Source organism: Peromyscus maniculatus, chromosome 7 (genome assembly GCF_049852395.1).
Source record: "Peromyscus maniculatus bairdii isolate BWxNUB_F1_BW_parent chromosome 7, HU_Pman_BW_mat_3.1, whole genome shotgun sequence".
NCBI classification, from domain to species: domain Eukaryota; kingdom Metazoa; phylum Chordata; class Mammalia; order Rodentia; family Cricetidae; genus Peromyscus; species Peromyscus maniculatus.
Window position 1 is genome coordinate 33,378,004 of NC_134858.1, and position 7,289 is coordinate 33,385,292.

General features: G+C 41.0%; 1 pseudogene; it reads right to left on the bottom strand.

The window, feature by feature from the left end:
- Positions 1 to 662: 662 nt before the first annotated feature.
- LOC102902908 (heterogeneous nuclear ribonucleoprotein A1-like) lies at positions 663 to 1,399 on the bottom strand (annotated as a pseudogene).
- Positions 1,400 to 7,289: the final 5,890 nt, after the last annotated feature.

The following is a 7,289-nucleotide window of genomic DNA, read 5'->3' on the forward strand; positions in this document are numbered from 1 at the left end:
GAGGCAGTAAGAGGAGAAGAGGGAGGGGCAGCTACTGGTGGTGTGTAAAATGAATGGAAAATTTTAATTAAAAATTAAAATTAAAATTAAAAAATTTAATTGAAAAAGAAAAAGAAAGTTGACTACGTGGGAAATCCAGGGCAAGTAAAGTTGAATGTACTCATAAACTCAGGTTAAACAAAGAAGTTAAGAACACAGTAGGATAGTAGTCTTAAGTGACTTCAATGTGTATTATTAACCTTGTCTATGGAGTCCAATAGAAGTTCCAGTCTCCTAGAATGTAAGAGATATTTTTATTGCAATTCATGTGTGCATAGGCACACACACACACACACACACACACACACACACACACACACACACAGAGTTTTTTGCATCAATAAAAATTTCTACAGATTTCTAAATTTCTGATGGCTTGCTCCTTTGTTTGTCCAGATTATCTAGCCTGGAATTCCCCATGAAATCTACCAGACAAAAACTGTCTTAAATCATTAGCAAGTAGGGAAGCTGGGGTTAACTCTCCCCTACCCACAGAATTGATGAGTAAAGGCAATGTGCCAGGAAGTCTCAGAGCTAGTCCAAAGAGAATCCCAACTCAGAGGATTTGGAGCATACTCACAGATTTCTCTGTACAAGTTGGAATAACATTTTGAGTCAGAAAATTACGTTTTCATACAGGAGATCACCAGTTCTGAGCCACCACCACGGCTGCCACCGAAGCCACCATGACCACTGAAGTTCCCCCCTCGACCAAAATTGTCATTGCCACCAAAACCGCCTCCACGACCACTACCAAAGTTTCCGGAACCACTTCGACCTCTTTGGCTGGATGAAGCACTAGCCATCTCCTGCTTTGACAGGGCTTTTCTGACTTCACAGTTGTGGCCATTCACAGTATGGTATTTCTGAATGACAATCTTGTCCACAGAGTCGTGGTCATCAAAAGTGACAAAAGCAAACCCTCTCTTTTTTCCACTGCCTCTGTCAGTCATGATCTCAATCACTTCGATCTTTCCATACTGCTCAAAATAATCTCGCCGGTGATGTTCTTCAGTGTCTTCTTTAATACCGCCAACAAAGATCTTTTTCACAGTTAAGTGGGCACCCGGTCTCTGAGAATCTTCTCTCGACACGGCTCTCTTAGGTTCCACAACTCTTCCATCCACCTTGTGTGGTCTTGCATTCATAGCGGCATCCACTTCCTCCACAGTGGCGTATGTGACAAACCCAAAGCCCCTGGATCGCTTGGTGTTTGGATCTCTCATTACCACGCAGTCTGTGAGTGTTCCCCATTGCTCAAAATGGTTCCCCAGGCTCTCGTCGGTTGTTTTGAAGCTCAGCCCTCCAATGAAGAGCTTCCGCAGCTGTTCGGCTCTTTGGGAGACTCTGACTTAGACATGATGGCAGGGCAACGAGAGCCTTCAGCGATGCTTCCTCGGGCGCGTCAACAGGCAGAAAGCTAAACTGGCATTTAATAGAGGGATGTGGAGAATAAAGGGATGCTGAGATGAAGCCACACACACATATACACAGCCAAGAAGAATGGACAGCTGAATTAAAAAACCATCAACAATTTCCAGAATTTAAAATCCTGAATCATGACATGACACTAATGGAATTCAGGTGTTTCTGGTACATGGACTTCTCTCACCCAATGTGAGGTCAAACTATTGACCTTGTGTACATCCTACTTCACAAATGAGTCTGTCAGACACACTAAGCCAACACTGTGGAGAAACCTCAGGTGACTATCCAGGCAGTTGGCTGTTTCTGTCAACTCACAATTTTTTTTGGAAGCTGCTTGCATGCACTTCCTGTTTTTATTTTTTATTAGGTAATATTAGTTTCCTTCTTGGATCTCTGAAGGGTTTGAAGAGGACCTGTCTGTCTAAAATATATCTGCTCAATCTTGAAAACATACCTAATATGACTACAAGTTCTATTATAATGTTTAACTACTAACTTTCATTTCTTTATATCCTAATAGTTGGTAATAATAACATTCAAGGATCAGAAAATTGCATTACATTGTTAAATGAACAGTATAAGTACAATTAGGAATATACATATAGCATTTTCTAACAATGTCAATTTCAATATATATAATTTGTATACAATATAAAACAATCCAATCCAATGTAAAGTATTTAAAACTAGTAATTGTCTTTTTCTTTTCTTTTCTTTTTCTTTTTAAAACAAGAACCTTAAATCTAATCTCCTTTGCTTAGCCTTTTTCCTAACCCTTGACAACAACTTGTAACCAACCCCTCTAAACAATGAAAATTATCCCAGAACCAAAACCCATTAAAAGGACCAAAACACCACCCACCCCACACCACTTCTTTGGGAATGTGGGCATCGTATTCTTAAAATTGCTTCCTGCTGGGTATGGGCAAAGGTATCTTTATCCTGAAAAGAAAATTTTTAGGTTAATTGTCAAATTCTAGGAAGGTAACTATATCCTTCGTTATCCAGTCTGTGTATAATGCCAAAGTTCAGGGTTTATCTCAAATCCTTATTCAAGTAGTCTTTGAGACTGGATCATCTCAGCTGGCCCTCTAAAAATTGCTCTGAGCACTTTGTAGTTCAAAGCTGATCTGTAGATGATGTTTGTCAGCTTAGTGATATTATTATTGTCCACGTGAAATTGTTGTTGTTGTGGGGCCCCATCTTCTTCCTGGAGACTTCAGTTGATGTTAGGCCTGGCCGTGATTTTCTGCAGAAAACTGATAAGAGACTCGAACACAAAGACATATATATGCAGCTAATTGAAGCCTTTTTTCTTTCTAGAATTAGTTAGTACTCTATATGATCATCCATATCTTAACAAAATTTAAAATGTATATATATTAATTTTGATATAAAATTCATACTTTAAGAAAAGTTTAAAGAATCAGAATAGAATCAAAGAGTTGAGATTAGTAATAGAATAAATAGTCCCTTAAATAATTTTTTTTTCTCCTGTCTCATAGCAGAAGATGGCTCTTTTCTTTTGGCATGATACAGGGAGTTTACATTTTCCTTTTAACAACATGCTTGAGTTTAAAGAAGGAGAGAGCCATTCTCCAACTCCAAAGTCAGCTTTAAATTTTAATTGGACTGGGACTATTAGAAGACCAATAGTGTTAAATTTCTTTAGAGAAAAGCAGAAACAAACATTTAGGAAGACTTGTAAAATTTTTTATGTAGGAAGTTACTATCAATACAATGTTCTAATCTTCCCTGAATAGGACTCCTATAATAATCTTGTGGGAGAAACTTACAGGCACAAACTAAATATATATCATGAGGGAGGTAAGGGTTCCTGCAAAATTTAGCCATATGACTCAAGTAATGAACACACCTTGTCTAGCCTGATTGTTTTGTCCAGTACTGGGTAAAAGGGAACAAGTAGTGAGAATCTTTTTACATCCTTAGTAATAGAACTATAGTAAATATTCTGTGAGGAGCTTGGACTCTGAGGATTCTATGGTAATGCTGGATCCCAGCTCTTTCCGATACTAGAGGGAGGTTTACTCCGAAACATCTCACAAATAATGTGTTTACCAAGGACTTTACAGCAGCCATGATCATGTTTTCTTGCGATACATAAAGGTCAACTGTAAAGAGAGGGAAAAACAGTCCCCCTTGTCACAGTCTCCCATGGCCTCAAGAGCCAGTTTTGGAAACCCATCCTTTCCTACCATCTGGCCACTTTTTAAAAATCATTGTTGAAAACAGATTCTTCTCTCCTTCAATACATCCCAACCACAGTTTCACCTCCCTCCACTCCTTCTAGCTCTCCCCTACCTCTCCTCTCCCCCAGATGCATTCCCTATAAGCATTGCAGCTCAGATGGGAAGGTATTCTGGAAGCTGGAAGCCAAGGAGTACCACAAGGTCACACCATATAACAAACCTCACACAAGAGATTTATTGGGAGGGAAAAACCCAGGAGGATGGCTGCCTCTGCTTAAGACAGAAACAGCAGCAAACTGAACAGGATAGAGTGCTTAGATAGAGCTTCTTGGGAAGGGGGTGGAACTTTTCAGGGTGCAGCTTTTCAGGGTGGAGATTGGTGTGATTTCATGTCCAGAGACTGGGCTTTTTGCTCTTCAGGGTGGGGCCAGGGTCCAGCAGTTAGTGCAGTTAGAACATTCTGTGAGTGGAACCTGGCAGGTAGAGGTTCTTGGGTGAGGGGCCTGGGCACTCCAGTGGCTCCAGGGCCTTACACTCCCCCTCTATTTCCCTTCAGAAAGGAGCAGGCCTCCAAGAGACAGCAGCCAGACAGGACAAAACAAGATTCAATAAAACAAGGCACATCACCAGGACTTTCCCCAATAAAGGCAGGACAGAAACACTATTCCCAGCATCAACAGAGCAAACATCCTGCAACCCTGGTCTTCAGCAGCTGCCTGTGGAAGGTACTGGCTCTTTTCTCACTTGAGAGGAGTGGTTGACCTGTCCTTGGGCTGTTCATCTGAATTCCAACGTCATTAATTTTCCAGGACAGACAGTACCTCTCAGTTCCAGGATCAAGTCATTGTGTCTGACTCCCTCAGGACACACTCTAGATCCTTGACATAAAGTTGTGACCTCCCCCGATTCACCACACCTGCTCCTGCTTCTGGACTGCAGGTCTTGGCAAATCCTGGAGTCCGTCTTTAGAGCTCCCTTTGTCCCATCCTTAAAGGAGAGTAGCAGCAAACCTCAGCCATTCTACCTGCTGACTTCCCTGCAGACATTTCTCTGTTTCCACTGCCCTTGCCATGATCTGAGCCATCTTTATCTCAACTGACCAATAACTTTATTGTTTGGCTTCCTTGCCTCTACTTTTGCCTCTTCATGGTGATTTCTCCAGGTAGAAGCCAGAGAACCATTTATAAGTCACAGGTGCCATGCTGCCCATCCAAACCCTCCAATGACTTCTCAGCGTACTTAGGAAAAAGGCCTTCTCTGGGGAAATAAGTAACAGCTTCCTCTCCAACGTCTTTCCCAGCCATAGTGGCCTTGCTGATTTAGGTCCCGACTCGGATGCCCCCAGACAGATACAGCAGCATTACCTCAGCAGTCTGTGGAAAGCAACACCTCCAGTTTCCTCCCTGTCTCACCTCCTGGCCTTGCATATCTGCTTCTTCATGTCTTGGCTCCTTCTCTAGGACAAAACAAGAGTGTTGTTTTATTTAACATGACACATCCTGTAGCTAGGGGCTTTGAATATAGAAACCATCTGATAAATATTTGTGAGATGAATAAATGATAGTCTTCCCACATCTACGTTTGATTTCATCCTGTCTATTCTTTGAAGAACAATCAGGTTTATCATAATTTTAAAACTGTTAATGAAGTTACAAAAATTAAGTGCTTTCTACTTTCTAGCTAGGATCCAAAAATCATAGATTAGCAGACATTTTTACATTTAAAAGTTAATACCTACATAGAAAAACCAATGAAAGCCAGATTTTATATACTAGTTCTTGGACCTTCTTGATGGTAAAATAATTTTTTAATTTCAGAAAACAAAGTAGAATAAGTCGAGTTTCAGTTGAGTGACTATCCTTCAATACACAGGTAAAACTATAGGGAGCCTGCATGGGACTGACCCAGACCCTCTGCATATATGTGACAGTTGTGTAGCCTGCTCTTCTTGTGGGACTCCTAACAGTAGGAGCAGGGGCTGCCTTTACTGGCTTTTGGGACTCTATTCCTCACACTGGGTTGCATTGCCCAGCCTTAATACAAGGCAAGATGCTTAGTCTTACTACAACTTGATGGGCCATGCTTTGTCATTATCAATTGGAGGCCTAGCCTTTTCTGAACAGAAACAGAGGAGGAGTAGATGGTGGGCCAAGGGGAGGTGGAGGGAGGAGAAACTGTGGTCAAGCTGTAATACACACACACACACACACACACACACACACACACACACACACACACACACACACACAAATACATACATATATATGTAAAAGAAATCTCTCACAGATATGGACATAGGCAAAAAATAAATTTTATATTCTATAAAGATGGGGAAATACTATCTACAGCAAAGTACAAATAAGAAATATCTTTTTTAAAAATTCTAACTCATTCATGGACTAGGAGCTAATCTCCCCAGTAATCAAAGAAATTCAGGCATGGTGGTATACTCCTACAATCCCAGCATTTGGTCCCTACATGCAAAGGTATTCTCCTGCCTCAACTCCCTTCTGAGAACTGTCATCTCAGAAATCCTTTGGAAAATGGTGATCAATCTCCTTATAACTCTTCCTTCAGTTTAGGGCTATAGTCTGCCTAAAATTGCCTCAAAGCTTCCTAACAAGTTTATCTCTTAGAGAGGAAGTCTTAGATTCCCTGTGGTAGAAACTGGCTAGAATCTCCATATCACAAAGAGTTTAGTCTGGAATTGTATCCCAGAAGGCATAAAGTGCAGGGAGATTTAAAATACAAGATTTATGTGAGAGTAAAGTGATTATGTCAGCCAATGGCCTCAAAAATAGCAAAAGCCAGGAGAGGCATAACCGCACATAGCTCCAAGAAAATGAGCCTTGCATAGCTTGTTTCTGCTGGTAGGATTCCTTGGACTGTAAAAATAAAGTAAAACCAAAGAAAAAAAGAGATCCACGGCTAGGCCCCAGGTGGAGCTCCAGGAGTCCAATTAGCGAGAAAGAGGAAGGTTTATATGAGCAAGAATTGCTGAAACCAAGGTTGGATGAAGCACAGGGACAAATAGCCAAACAAATGGAAACACATGAACTATGAATCAAAGGCTGAGGGGCCCCCCAACTGGATCAGGCCCTCTGAATAGGTAAGACAGTTGATCAGCTTGATCTGTTTGGGAGGTGTCTAGGCAGTGGTACCAGGTCCTGTGCTCATTGCATGATTTGGCTGTTTGAAACCTGGGGCTTATGCAGGGACTCTTGGCTCAGTCTGGGAGGAGGGGACTGGACCTGCCTGGACTGAGTCTATCAGATCAATCTCAGTCCTGGGGGGGGGTGGGCTTTGTCCTGGAGGAGGGGCAGGAGCGGGGAGAACAAGGGAATCCATGGCTGATATGTAGAGCTGAATGGTATTGTAAAATAAAATAAAAGGAAAAAAATTGTAAATAAAAAAAATAAAGTAATACCAAAGAAAACACTAAGTATTATATATTCTGAATGCGACAAAGCAATTCCAAGAAAGAATTTAATGATGAAGTAATTAATAGAAAAATTGTGTGAGATTATAATTATTGAGTATGTATTATACCTGTAGTGCTCAAAGTGGGGGGAAATATAATGAAAACCAAAACACAAAGTAGGGTTACAACTA